Genomic DNA, 14,980 nt, shown 5'->3' with positions numbered 1-14,980 from the left:
GGGGAATCTCTGTGACTGTGGGGGAAGGGGGGAATCTCTGTGACTGTGGGGGAAGGGGGGAATCTCTGTGACTGTGGGGGAAGTGGGGAATCTCTGTGACTGTGGGGGAAGGGGGGAATCTCTGTGACTGTGGGGGAAGGGGGGAATCTCTGTGACTGTGGGGGAAGGGGGGAATCTCTGTGACTGTGGGGGAAGGGGGAATCTCTGTGACTGTGGGGGAAGGGGGGAATCTCTGTGACTGTGGGGGAAGGGGGGAATCTCTGTGACTGTGGGGGAAGGGGGGAATCTCTGTGACTGTGGGGGAAGGGGGGAATCTCTGTGACTGTGGGGGAAGGGGGGAATCTCTGTGACTGTGGGGGAAGGGGGGAATCTCTGTGACTGTGGGGGAAGGGGGGAATCTCTGTGACTGTGGGGGAAGGGGGGAATCTCTGTGACTGTGTGGGAAGGGGGGAATCACTGTGACTGTGTGGGAAGGGGGGAATCTCTGTGACTGTGTGGGAAGGGGGGAATCTCTGTGACTGTGGGGGAAGGGGGAATCTCTGTGACTGTGGGGGAAGGGGGGAATCTCTGACTGTGGGGGAAGGGGGGAATCTCTGTGACTGTGTGGGAAGGGGGGAATCTCTGACTGTGGGGGAAGGGGGGAATCTCTGTGACTGGGGGAAGGGGGGAATCTCTGTGACTGTGTGGGAAGGGGGGAATCCCTGTGACTGTGGGGGAAGGGGGAATCTCTGTGACTGTGGGGGAAGGGGGGAATCTCTGTGACTGTGTGGGAAGGGGGGAATCCCTGTGACTGTGGGGGAAGGGGGGAATCTCTGTGACTGTGGGGGAAGGGGGAATCTCTGTGACTGTGGGGGAAGGGGGGAATCTCTGTGACTGTGGGGGAAGGGGGGAATCTCTGTGACTGTGGGGGAAGGGGGGAATCTCTGTGACTGTGTGGGAAGGGGGGAAGGGGGGAATCTCTGTGACTGTGGGGGAAGGGGGGGAATCTCTGTGACTGTGGGGGAAGGGGGGAAGGGGGGAATCTCTGTGACTGTGGGGGACGGGGGGAATCCCTGTGACTGTGGGGGAAGGGGGGAAGGGGGGAATCTCTGTGACTGTGTGGGAAGGGGGGAATCTCTGTGACTGTGGGGGAAGGGGGGAATCTGTGTGACTGTGGGGGAAGGGGGGAATCTCTGTGACTGTGTGGGAAGGGGGGAATCTCTGTGACTGTGTGGGAAGGGGGGAATCTCTGTGACTGTGTGGGAAGGGGGGAATCTCTGTGACTGTGTGGGAAGGGGGGAATCTCTGTGACTGTGAGGGAAGGGGGGAATCTCTGTGACTGTGGTGGAAGGGGGGAATCTCTGTGACTGTGGGGGAAGGGGGGAATCTCTGTGACTGTGGGGGAAGGGGGGAATCTCTGTGACTGTGGGGGAAGGGGGGAATCTCTGTGACTGTGGGGGAAGGGGGGAATCTCTGTGACTGTGGGGGAAGGGGGGAATCTCTGTGACTGTGGGGGAAGGGGGGAATCTCTGTGACTGTGGGGGAAGGGGGGAATCTCTGTGACTGTGGGGGAAGGGGGGAATCTCTGTGACTGTGGGGGAAGGGGGGAATCTCTGTGACTGTGGGGGAAGGGGGGAATCTCTGTGACTGTGGGGGAAGGGGGGAATCCCTGTGACTGTGGGGGAAGGGGAGAATCTCTGTGACTGTGGGGGAAGGGGAGAATCTCTGTGACTGTGGGGGAAGGGGGGAATCTCTGTGACTGTGGGGGAAGGGGGGAATCTCTGTGACCGTGGGGGAAGGGGGGAATCTCTGTGACTGTGGGGGAAGGGGGGAATCTCTGTGACTGTGGGGGAAGGGGGGAATCTCTGTGACCGTGGGGGAAGGGGGGAATCTCTGTGACCGTGTGGGAAGGGGGGAATCTCTGTGACTGTGAGGGAAGGGGGGAATCTCTGTGACTGTGGGGGAAGGGGGAATCTCTGTGACTGTGGGGGAAGGGGGGAATCTCTGTGACTGTGGGGGAAGGGGGGAATCTCTGTGACTGTGGGGGAAGGGGGGAATATCTGTGACCGTGGGGGAAGGGGGGAATCTCTGTGACTGTGGGGGAAGGGGGGAATCTCTGTGACTGTGGGGGAAGGGGGGAATCTCTGTGACTGTGGGGGAAGGGGGGAATCTCTGTGACTGTGGGGGAAGGGGGGAATCTCTGTGACTGTGGGGGAAGGGGGGAATCTCTGTGACTGTGGGGGAAGGGGGGAATCTCTGTGACTGTGGGGGAAGGGGGGAATCTCTGTGACTGTGGGGGAAGGGGGGAATCTCTGTGACTGTGGGGGAAGGGGGGAATCCCTGTGACTGTGGGGGAAGGGGAGAATCTCTGTGACTGTGGGGGAAGGGGGGAATCTCTGTGACTGTGGGGGAAGGGGGGAATCTCTGTGACCGTGGGGGAAGGGGGGAATCTCTGTGACTGTGGGGGAAGGGGGGAATCTCTGTGACTGTGGCGGAAGGGGGGAATCTCTGTGACTGTGGGGGAAGGGGGGAATCTCTGTGACTGTGGGGGAAGGGGGGAATCCCTGTGACTGTGGGGGAAGGGGAGAATCTCTGTGACTGTGGGGGAAGGGGGGAATCTCTGTGACTGTGGGGGAAGGGGGGAATCTCTGTGACCGTGGGGGAAGGGGGGAATCTCTGTGACTGTGGGGGAAGGGGGGAATCTCTGTGACTGTGGGGGAAGGGGGGAATCTCTGTGACCGTGGGGGAAGGGGGGAATCTCTGTGACCGTGTGGGAAGGGGGGAATCTCTGTGACTGTGAGGGAAGGGGGGAATCTCTGTGACTGTGGGGGAAGGGGGAATCTCTGTGACTGTGGGGGAAGGGGGGAATCTCTGTGACTGTGGGGGAAGGGGGGAATATCTGTGACCGTGGGGGAAGGGGGGAATCTCTGTGACTGTGGGGGGAGGGGGGAATCTCTGTGACTGTGGGTGAAGGGGGGAATCTCTGTGACTGTGGGGGAAGGGGGGAATCTCTGTGACTGTGGGGGAAGGGGGGAATCTCTGTGATTGTGGGGGAAGGGGGAATCTCTGTGACTGTGGGGGAAGGAGGGAATCTCTGTGACTGTGGGGGAAGGGGGGAATCTCTGTGACCGTGGGGGAAGGGGGGGAATCTCTGTGACTGTGGGGGAAGGGGGGAATCTCTGTGACTGTGGAGGAAGGGGGGAATCTCTGTGACTGTGGGGGAAGGGGGAATCTCTGTGACTGTGTGGGAAGGGGGGAATCTCTGTGACTGTGGGGGAAGGGGGAATCTCTGTGACTGGGGGAAGGGGGGAATCTCTGTGACTGTGTGGGAAGGGGGGAATCCCTGTGACTGTGGGGGAAGGGGGGAATCTCTGTGACTGTGGGGGAAGGGGGGAATCTCTGTGACTGTGGGGGAAGGGGGGAATCTCTGTGACCGTGGGGGAAGGGGGGAATCTCTGTGACTGTGGGGGAAGGGGGAATCTCTGTGACTGTGGGGGAAGGGGGGAATCTCTGTTACTGTGGGGGAAGGGGGAATCTCTGTGACTGTGGGGGAAGGGGGGAATCTCTGTGACTGTGGGGGAAGGGGGGAATCTCTGTGACTGTGGGGGAAGGGGGGAATCTCTGTGACTGTGGGGGAAGGGGGGAATCTCTGTGACTGTGGGGGAAAGGGGGAATCTCTGTGACTGTGGGGGAAGGGGGAATCCCTGTGACTGTGGGGGAAGGGGGGAAGGGGGAATCTCTGTGACTGTGGGGGAAGGGGGGAATCTCTGTGACTGTGGGGGAAGGGGGGAAGGGGGAATCTCTGTGACTGTGGGGGAAGGGGGGAATCTCTGTGACTGTGGGGGAAGGGGGGAATCTCTGTGACTGTGGGGGAAGGGGGAAATCTCTGTGACTGTGGGGGAAGGGGGGAATCTCTGTGACTGTGGGGGAAGGGGGGAATCTCTGTGACTGTGGGGGAAGGGGGGAATCTCTGTGACTGTGTGGGAAGGGGGGAATCTCTGTGACTGTGGGGGAAGGGGGGAATCTCTGTGACTGTGGGGGAAGGGGGGAATCTCTGTGACCGTGGGGGAAGGGGGGAATCTCTGTGACTGTGGGGGAAGGGGGGAATCTCTGTGACTGTGGGGGAAGGGGGAATCTCTGTGACTGTGGGGGAAGGGGGGAATCTCTGTGACTGTGGGGGAAGGGGGGAATCTCTGTGACTGTGGGGGAAGGGGGGAATCCCTGTGACTGTGTGGGAAGGGGGGAATCCCTGTGACTGTGGGGGAAGGGGGGAATCTCTGTGACTGTGGGGGAAGGGGGGAATCTCTGTGACTGTGGGGGAAGGGGGAATCTCTGTGACTGTGGGGGAAGGGGGGAATCTCTGTGACTGTGGGGGAAGGGGGGAATCTCTGTGACTGTGGGGGAAGGGGGGAATCTCTGTGACTGTGGGGGAAAGGGGGAATCTCTGTGACTGTGGGGGAAGGGGGGAATCCCTGTGACTGTGGGGGAAGGGGGGAAGGGGGAATCTCTGTGACTGTGGGGGAAGGGGGGAATCTCTGTGACTGTGGGGGAAGGGGGGAATCTCTGTGACTGTGGGGGAAGGGGGGAATCTCTGTGACTGTGGGGGAAGGGGGGAATCTCTGTGACTGTGGGGGAAGGGGGGAAGGGGGGAATCTCTGTGACTGTGGGGGAAGGGGGGAATCTCTGTGACTGTGTGGGAAGGGGGGAATCTCTGTGACTGTGGGGGAAGGGGGGAATCTCTGTGACTGTGGGGGAAGGGGGGAATCTCTGTGACCGTGGGGGAAGGGGGGAATCTCTGTGACTGTGGGGGGAAGGGGGGAATCTCTGTGACTGTGGGGGAAGGGGGAATCTCTGTGACTGTGGGGAAAGGGGGAATCTCTGTGACTGTGGGGGAAGGGGGGAATCTCTGTGACTGTGGGGGAAGTGGGGAATCCCTGTGACTGTGTGGGAAGGGGGAATCCCTGTGACTGTGGGGGAAGGGGGGAATCTCTGTGACTGTGGGGGAAGGGGGGAATCTCTGTGACTGTGGGGGAAGGGGGGAATCTCTGTGACTGTGGGGGAAGGGGGGAATCTCTGTGACTGTGGGGGAAGGGGGGAATCTCTGTGACTGTGGGGGAAGGGGGGAATCTCTGTGACTGTGGGGGAAGGGGGGAATCTCTTTGACTGTGGGGGAAGGGGGGAATCTCTGTGACTGTGGGGGAAGGGGGGAAGGGGGAATCTCTGTGACTGTGGGGGAAGGGGGGAATCTCTGTGACTGTGGGGGAAGGGGGGAATCTCTGTGACTGTGGGGGAAGGGGGGAATCTCTGTGACTGTGGGGGAAGGGGGGAATCTCTGTGACTGTGGGGGAAGGGGGGAAGGGGGAATCTCTGTGACTGTGGGGGAAGGGGGGAATCTCTGTGACTGTGGGGGGAAGGGGGGAATCTCTGTGACTGTGGGGGAAGGGGGGAATCTCTGTGACTGTGGGGGAAGGGGGGAATCTCTGTGACTGTGGGGGAAGGGGGGAAGGGGGGAATCTCTGTGACTGTGGGGGAAGGGGGGAATCTCTGTGACTGTGTGGGAAGGGGGGAATCTCTGTGACTGTGGGGGAAGGGGGGAATCTCTGTGACTGTGGGGGAAGGGGGGAATCTCTGTGACCGTGGGGGAAGGGGGGAATCTCTGTGACTGTGGGGGAAGGGGGGAATCTCTGTGACTGTGGGGGAAGGGGGAATCTCTGTGACTGTGGGGGAAGGGGGGAATCTCTGTGACTGTGGGGGAAGGGGGGAATCTCTGTGACTGTGGGGGAAGGGGGGAATCCCTGTGACTGTGTGGGAAGGGGGGAATCCCTGTGACTGTGGGGGAAGGGGGGAATCTCTGTGACTGTGGGGGAAGGGGGGAATCTCTGTGACTGTGGGGGAAGGGGGGAATCTCTGTGACTGTGGGGGAAGGGGGGAATCTCTGTGACTGTGGGGGGAAGGGGGGAATCTCTGTGACTGTGGGGGAAGGGGGGAATCTCTGTGACTGTGGGGGAAGGGGGGAATCTTTTTGACTGTGGGGGAAGGGGGGAATCTCTGTGACTGTGGGGGAAGGGGGAATCTCTGTGACTGTGGGGGAAGGGGGGAATCTCTGTGACTGTGGGGGAAGGGGGGAATCTCTGTGACTGTGGGGGAAGGGGGGAATCTCTGTGACTGTGGGGGAAGGGGGGAATCTCTGTGACTGTGGGGGAAGGGGGGAAGGGGGGAATCTCTGTGACTGTGGGGGAAGGGGGGGAATCTCTGTGACTGTGTGGGATGGGGGGAATCTCTGTGACTGTGGGGGAAGGGGGGAATCTCTGTGACTGTGGGGGAAGGGGGGAATCTCTGTGACCGTGGGGGAAGGGGGAATCTCTGTGACTGTGGGGGAAGGGGGGAATCTCTGTGACTGTGGGGGAAGGGGGAATCTCTGTGACTGTGGGGGAAGGGGGGAAGGGGGGAATCTCTGTGACCGTGGGGGAAGGGGGGAATCTCTGTGACTGTGGGGGAAGGGGGGAATCTCTGTGACTGTGGGGGAAGGGGGAATCTCTGTGACTGTGGGGGAAGGGGGGAATCTCTGTGACTGTGGGGGAAGGGGGGAATCTCTGTGACTGTGGGGGATGGGGGGAAGGGGGGAATCTCTGTGACTGTGGGGGAAGGGGGGAATCTCTGTGACTGTGGGGGAAGGGGGGAATCTCTGTGACTGTGGGGGAAGGGGGGAATCTCTGTGACTGTGTGGGAAGGGGGGAATCTCTGTGACTGTGGGGGAAGGAGGGAATCTCTGTGACTGTGGGGGAAGGGGGGAATCTCTGTGACTGTGGGGGATGGGGGGAAGGGGTGAATCTCTGTGACTGTGGGGGAAGGGGGGAATCTCTGTGACTGTGTGGGAAGGGGGGAATCTCTGTGACTGTGTGGGAAGGGGGGAATCTCTGTGACTGTGGGGGAAGTGTGGAATCTCTGTGACTGTGGGGGAAGGGGGGAATCTCTGTGACTGTGGGGAAGGGGGGAATCTCTGTGACTGTGGGGGAAGGGGGGAATCTCTGTGACTGTGGGGGAAGGGGGGAATCTCTTTGACTGTGGGGGAAGGGGGGAATCTCTGTGACTGTGGGGGAAGGGGGGAATCTCTGTGACTGTGGGGGAAGGGGGGAATCTCTTTGACTGTGGGGGAAGGGGGGAATCTCTGTGACTGTGGGGGAAGGGGGAAGGGGTGAATCTCTGTGACTGTGGGGGAAGGGGGGAATCTCTGTGAATGTGGGGGAAGGGGGGAATCTCTGTGACTGTGGGGGAAGGGGGAATCTCTGTGACTGTGGGGGAAGGGGGAATCTCTGTGACTGTGGGGGAAGGGGGGAATCTCTGTGACTGTGGGGGAAGGGGGGGAATCTCTGTGACCGTGGGGGAAGGGGGGAATCTCTGTGACCGTGTGGGAAGGGGGGAATCTCTGTGACTGTGGGGGAAGGGGGGAATCTCTGTGACTGTGTGGGAAGGGGGGAATCTCTGTGACTGTGGGGGAAGGGGGGAATCTCTGTGACCGTGTGGGAAGGGGGGAATCTCTGTGACTGTGGGGGAAGGGGGGAATCTCTGTGACTGTGGGGGAAGGGGGGAATCTCTGTGACTGTGGGGGAAGGGGGGAATCTCTGTGACTGTGGGGGAAGGGGGGAATCTCTGTGACTGTGGGGGAAGGGGGGAATCTCTGTGACTGTGGGGGAAGGGGGGGATCTCTGTGACTGTGGGGGAAGGGGGGAATCTCTGTGACTGTGGGGGAAGGGGGGAATCTCTGTGACTGTGGGGGAAGGGGGAATCTCTGTGACTGTGGGGGAAGGGGGGAATCTCTGTGAGTGGGGGGGAAGCAGGGTTGCCACCTTTGACTGAAGGCCAACCCGGAGATTTTTTTTTTAAATAGAGCACTTACCTCACGGCATCTCCCCCTGCAACTCACTTCAATATGGCTGCGCGCGTCACAACATCGCGCGGCATCGTGTTGCCATGACAATAGTGCCGCATGACTGTGACGTAAAGTAGCATCTTGTTACATTACAATGTGCGTCACGTGATTCTGTTACGTCACGTGCCGTTCCTGTTGTCATGGCAACGCGGTATCATTTGCCGCAGTGGTTGCAGGGGAAGATGTTGCCACCACACGGAGGGTATAAATAATAAAGACCTCCCGCTCACTCTTAGTCTTACATATTAGTCTGGGTGCCCTAGGGTAGTGGCAATAGCATAAAAAGAGGTCTCTCTCCCCAAAGACAGGAAATGTATGGAATGTATGTATTATGCGTTGAATGTATGAATGTATGTATTATGTATGTATAATGAAATGTATGCGCTCTCAGGTCTCATTTGTTCAGAATTGGTATCAGTTTTGAGAAGCAGAAATGCACTGGAAATACTGTTGTGAACAGTGTAATAAAAAACCTCGAGGTAACCCCTATGATATTGTATTAGTGATATGGTTCAAACTATTTTTTTATTTCTAACAAGATAAAAATAATGGGGCACAAAAATTGTTAAAAACACATGGGGCATATAACAATGGAGGTATAGTCTAATGTAGTATAGATCACTCAAAGTGGAACAATATTAGTGCTGTTATTAGCAGCAATCAATACAATATAGCTCACATTGCCCTGTAAATTAAATTGGACACTCAACAAGGTATTGTTCAGACTGCCCTGTAATTTAACTACAACAATGTACATGTGAATATTAGGTCTCTTAAGTGTCCCAGCATCTAGATAAAGAGGGGGCTTTTTGGAGACATATATAAATGCCAGACAGTCTTTATAGATTGAAGTGAGCAAGGGCTGAATGTAAATACCCTTTTAGACCCAGTCTGAGTATTGTCAGGCTGATGCCGTTGCAGAGTTAGATACTGTATCAAAGCCCTGTGACTATGGGATAAACAGTGGACGGCCAGGATAGGGAGGGGAGGTATTCCCTGATAGAATGGAGGTTAGTAACTCTGCAGCAGCACAGTCCTGGTAGTATACTTGCCTCAGACTCTGCTTAGGAACCTAGAGGTCAGACAGGTAGGGGGAGAGAGTATCTCTCAGCTCTCCCTGCACTAGTAGCTGACCCTCCAGGAAAGGAGAAGCACAGGTAGGGGATTTCCCCAGCTTACAGCTGAGTGCGAGCAGGAGAAGCACAGGTAGGGGATTTCCCTGCCAACAGCTGAGTGCGAGCAGGGAGAAGCACAGGTAGGGGATTTCCCTGCCAACAGCTGAGTGCGAGCAGGGAGAAGCACAGGTAGGGGATTTCCTGCTTACAGCTGAGTGCGAGCAGGGAGAAGCACCGGGGTAGGGGATTTCCCCTGCTTACAGCTGAGTGAGAGCAGGGAGAAGCACAGGTAGGGGATTTCCTGCTTACAGCTGAGTGCGAGCAGGGAGAAGGATTTCCCTGCCAACAGCTGAGTGAGAGCAGGGAGAAGCACAGGTAGGGGATTTCCCTGCTTACAGCTGAGTGCAAGCAGGGAGAAGACCGGGTAGGGGATTTCCCTGCTTACAGCTGAGTGCGAGCAGGGAGAAGCACAGGTAGGGGATTTCCCCTGCTTACAGCTGAGTGGGAGCAGGGAGAAGCACCGGGTAGGGGATTTCCCTGCTTACAGCTGAGTGCGAGATTTCCCTGCTTACAGCTGAGTGCGAGCAGGGAGAAGCACAGGTAGGGGATTTCCCCTGCTTACAGCTGAGTGCGAGCAGGGAGAAGCACAGGTAGGGGATTTCCCCTGCTTACAGCTGAGTGCAAGCAGGGAGAAGCACCGGGGTAGGGGATTTCCCCTGCTTACAGCTGAGTGCGAGCAGGGAGAAGCACCGGTGTAGGGGATTTCCTGCTTACAGCTGAGTGCGAGCAGGGAGAAGCACCGGGGTAGGGGATTTCCCCTGCTTACAGCTGAGTGAGAGCAGGGAGAAGCACAGGTAGGGGATTTCCTGCTTACAGCTGAGTGCGAGCAGGGAGAAGCACTGGGTAGGGGATTTCCCTGCCAACAGCTGAGTGAGAGCAGGGAGAAGCACAGGTAGGGGATTTCCCTGCTTACAGCTGAGTGCAAGCAGGGAGAAGACCGGGTAGGGGATTTCCCTGCTTACAGCTGAGTGCGAGCAGGGAGAAGCACAGGTAGGGGATTTCCCCTGCTTACAGCTGAGTGCGAGCAGTGAGAAGCACCGGGTAAGGGATTTCCCCTGCTTACAGCTGAGTGCGAGCAGGGAGAAGCACCGGGTAGGGGATTTCCCTGCTTACAGCCGAGTGCGAGCAGGAGAAGCACCGGGTAAGGGATTTCCCCAGCTTACAGCTGAGTGCGAGCAGGGAGAAGACCGGGTAGGGGATTTCCCTGCTTACAGCTGAGTGTGAGCAGGGAGAAGCACCGGGTAAGGGATTTCCCCAGCTTACAGCTGAGTGCGAGCAGGGAGAAGACCGGGTAGGGGATTTCCCTGCTTACAGCTGAGTGTGAGCAGGGAGAAGCCCCGGGTAGGGGATTTCCCTGCTTACAGCTGAGTGCGAGCAGGGAGAAGCACCGGGTAGGGGATTTCCCCTGCTTACAGCTGAGTGCGAGCAGGGAGAAGCACCGGGTAGGGGATTTCCCTGCTTACAGCTGAGTGAGAGCAGGGAGAAGCACCGGGTAGGGGATTTCCCTGCTTACAGCTGAGTGTGAGCAGGGAGAAGCCCCGGGTAGGGGATTTCCCCAGCTTACAGCTGAGTGCGAGCAGGGAGAAGACCGGGATTTCCCTGCTTACAGCTGAGTGCTGCACTCGTAGCTAGCCATCAGAGGCTCCGGGTTCCCTTAATAACAGCTGAGTGCTTGTGTGGCGGATCGCCAGACTGTCCGCGTATGTAGGCAGTACACAGCATGTCATGAGTAGTGACGTCAGCGGACTGCCCTCACCACCCGGAGGTTTACTAGGTAAACCCGTAGCCCGGAGACACCTCGTCAAATCCCGAAGTCTCCGGGTGAAACCCGGAGTGGTGGCAACCCCGTCTGTGACTGGGGGGGGGGGAAATCTGCGTGATGGGGGAGGGGGAAGTCTATGTTACTGGGGGTGAAGGGGGGAAATCTGCGTGATGGGGAGGGGGAAATCTCTGTAACTGGAGGGGGGGGGGATCTGTGTGATGGGGGAAGGGGAAATCTGTGACTGGGGGGGCAGGGGGAAATCTCTGAATTTCTGTGACAGGGGGGGAAATCTCTGTGACGGAGGTAGGAAAGGGGGAAACGCGCGTTCAGCTCCTGCAGGCATCTCAGCTGCTGCTGCCAGTGTTCCTGCTTCTCTGAGGTCACAGCGCTGCCCACCAGCTTCACCGAGAACGTCAGCTGCATCTTGTGCATGTTCCGCTCGTAGTAATTCGGGCGCCAAGCAGAGAGTCATGGAGACGGCGGGGAGGGGGGGGGGGAGGTGTTTGGGAATTCGATGCACTTCAACCAATCCGGGGGGGGGGGGGAGGGAATTTGAACTTTAGGCGCACAACAGCTACTCCGCCAAGCAGGGGAGGATTAGAATTGCAGGGAAAGAGGCTTAAAGAGCCGTGTGTTGTTTAGGTGCCATGACGGCTCGCCTGCAGCCAAAATCCACTCTCCCCAGGATAGTGGGCGAGTGCATTTGTCGAGCCCTACTAATATTATTCCACATCGGATTGGTAAAATCTCTCTATCAGGACTGTCCCTGGAGAAAGGTTTGGCCGATCTGGGTCACTGGGAATTATTACTAACCAGAAGGACATAAAACATATAACGTCTTTATTCCTGTGTAACGCCCGTGTGGAGTTGGCAATATTCTATCTGCTCTGATTCCTGAGATGTATTAATACTCTCCTCACCCAGGTTAGAGAGTCCCCTATCCTGAGACTAATAAGGAGGCAATTATCCGTTATACTCTAAAGATATACACAGCATCTGCTTCCAAACAGGACAAACCATGAGAGAGCCAGAAACCGGTCCTGTTTCTAACCTGTAGGCAAACCTACCTCTCAATATACACCCTGATATGAGCAACCAATATCTATGGAGCCTTGAGATAGTGATGTCCTGTCTCATCTTCATTAAAAAACAACTACTATTAAAGCTGTTCACGTGTATGTGTTTGTGTACTGTATGTATGTATACATATACATATATACATGTATGCTATTATATTCCCCGTGTTGCAGGGTATTGTTCTGTGGTAAAACAATGTGCTGCTCCCTGATTGGAGGATGCAGACAGATGAGGTAAGCAGTTGCCGGGCAGAATGGGAACTATGCATGTTATAGATATATTGGTATGCAGGAAGATATTGTTTCTGGAAGAAATGAAGGTTAAGCCTCTCTTGGTGTAACCCCATAGTGACTAATGGGGATTGTGGGAAGGAAACAGCCTTAACGGCTGCATCAGACAATATACAATAAGGCCCTAAGTTACGGAACAAAATCATTCAAAACGGTCTCTGCCAAAGCCCCTAAAACCTCAGTAAGTTTCCAGTTTCAGTGGAAGAAGTCCGCATAGCCGCCATAGTGTGAGGGACACTCTCCTTGCGCGTGATAACTGGCCCCCGCGGGTAGAGGCGTATACGTGGGGGACATCGGGGAGCATGGTCACAGTCCCCAAAACCCCAAAATATTACCAGAGGCCACAGTACTCAAATACCAGAAAAGCAGCAGCAGACAGTGTCCTATTCAGGGACGAATCCGTCCCAAATACAGAGCACTGGTATCTGGGAATATTTGTTTTATTTGTGGACTGTCACTATCACACAGGCAATCCTTTTGGGGGGGGGGATTCATCCCCCCCCTTTCTTCCTCCCTTCCCTCCATTTTTCCTTATCCCATTTGCCTCCTTTTCCTTGCGCGTGATAACTGACTCCCGTGGGGAGAAGCGTGGGGGACCTGGGGGTGCAAGCCAGCCATTTGCTGAGGCCGGACACTTCCCTGTGGAGTGCAAGTCACTGCTGCTGGAGAGGCCGGGTGGCTCCCTTTGAAGGCCTCAGGTGGAGCAGCGGGGTCTCCTGCTCCCTCCTCTCTGCTGCTGGAGAGGCTGGGCAGCTCCCAGTGGGGGCCTCAGGTTGAGAAGCCCCGATCTCCTGCTCCCTCCTCTCTGCTGCTGGAGAGGCTGGGCGGCTCCCTGTGGAGGCCTCAGGTGGAGCAGCGCAGTCTCCTGCCCCCTACTCTCTGCTGCTGAGGCCGGGCGGTGGGTCAGCAGGGACACGGCAGGGAGAGAATCTGCACTGCGTCCGGGTTTGTGCCTCTATCTGACAGAGGCAGAGGACACAGAAGCACTTCCTGGGACTCGGGTGCAGTGGCGTAGCTAGACATGCGCGGGCCCCTGGGCAAGAATAATGTCAGTACCCCATTATATTAACACTGCAATTTTTTCTCCCTCCCCAATCCTCTATATCATCATCTCTCCCCATCCCTCCACCTCATCTCTTCCCTTCCTCCTCCTACTCATCATCTCTCCCCCATCTTATCATATCTCCCCATCTTATCACCTCTCCCCATCCTTATTTCCTCATCATCATCATCATCATCAGCTATCTCCCCCTCATCATCAGCTCTCTGCCTCCATCATCATCAGCTCTCTCCCCCTCCTACTCATCATCATCAGATCTCCCCCTCCTTAGGATGTGATGAAGTAATATTGCTGAAATGAAGCTACTGTTGATATATTACTGAAATGGACTGGGGGGTCTCTGGAGAAGGGTTGAAAGCGATGTTCAGTTTCCATTTTGTAAAATCTGTTGTCTTTAGTATCCATTTTGTGTGTGTGTGTGTGTGTGTGTGTGTGTGTGGTTTCACTTCTAAGTAGATTTTCAACTGTGACTGTAGTTTACGCCCACATTCCTAGTGAAAGTGTGTATCAAGTACCTATTCAGAGATGTTCTAACCAGGTTTTAATGAGCTGTAAGATGATTGGTTTAAGAATTAAGGAATGGTTAGTATAATCTGCCTAGTAACACATTTTAGACAAAGGAAATTAAATGTATAAAAAGCCTGCTTGGACACTCCCTGGCAGAGAGTCTTATAGACTTTTGAATGAGTATGATCATACTTTGCAATAAACTACTTATTATCAAATGAACCCCGTTTGTCAGTTTGGAACATTGACAGGTGACATTTTCAAAAGTAAAAAATGCCCCCCCCCCCCCCCCCCCACTTTTTTTTTGCTTTCCTCCCTCTCCCCCATCTTTACTCTCTCCCTCCCCCATCCCAGCTCCCTCCCTCCCCCATCCTAACTCTCTCCCCCCAATCCTCTATCCTCCCTCTCTGCCCAATCCTCTCTCTTCCCTCGTCCCATCCTCTCTCTTCCCTCTGCCCCTATCCCCTCTCTTCCCTCTCCCCCTCAGCTTTCCCCCCCATCCTGGTGAAACAGAAAACCCAAGCGCTAACCTCAACCTCTAAGTGCAACAAAAGAGCGAATAAAGAGTTACCAACAAATAATGAAAAGGTCTCTCTCTGCAATGAGAAATGACCTAGGAAATCCCTTCTGCTGCAACCCCAGGAGGGACCATCCAAGGCCCTTAGAAGGAGATAAAAACAGGAAACAGGGGGAGCAAGGGGTTAACACAATCAAATCCCAAACTCTAAAAAGAATTGGGCTTCCAAAAGGAGGATGAAGCCTCCTAAAGGGAATGGGGTGAATGGGGATCTAAAAAATGAAGTCCACAATACTTACACGGCCTAGTATAAGTACGGGGACAAAGAGTGGTATCTGTGGCAGTCTCCCCCATCCTCTCAGCTCCCTCCCCCCATCCTCCTCCCTCTTCTATTCCCTCTCCTCCCCCCCATCCTCTCCCTCCCAACCTCTCTCCTCCTTCCCTCCCAACCTCTCTCCTCCTTACCTCCCAACCTCTCCCTTCTGTCCCCCCATCCCCTCTCTTCCGTCCCCCCATCCTCTCTCTTCCCTCCCATCCTCTCTCCTCCCTCCCCCCAATCCTCTCTTCAATCCCCCCCATCCTGCCTTCCATCCCACCCATCCTCTCTTCCCTCCCTGCATCCTCTCTCCTAATTCCCCTCCACCATCCTCTCCTCCCTCCCCTCCCCATCCTCTCTCCCCTCC

Source organism: Ascaphus truei, chromosome 15 (genome assembly GCF_040206685.1).
Source record: "Ascaphus truei isolate aAscTru1 chromosome 15, aAscTru1.hap1, whole genome shotgun sequence".
Lineage (NCBI taxonomy): Eukaryota > Metazoa > Chordata > Amphibia > Anura > Ascaphidae > Ascaphus > Ascaphus truei.
The sequence above is the reverse complement of the archived record's forward strand: the minus strand, read 5'-3'. Positions refer to the sequence as shown.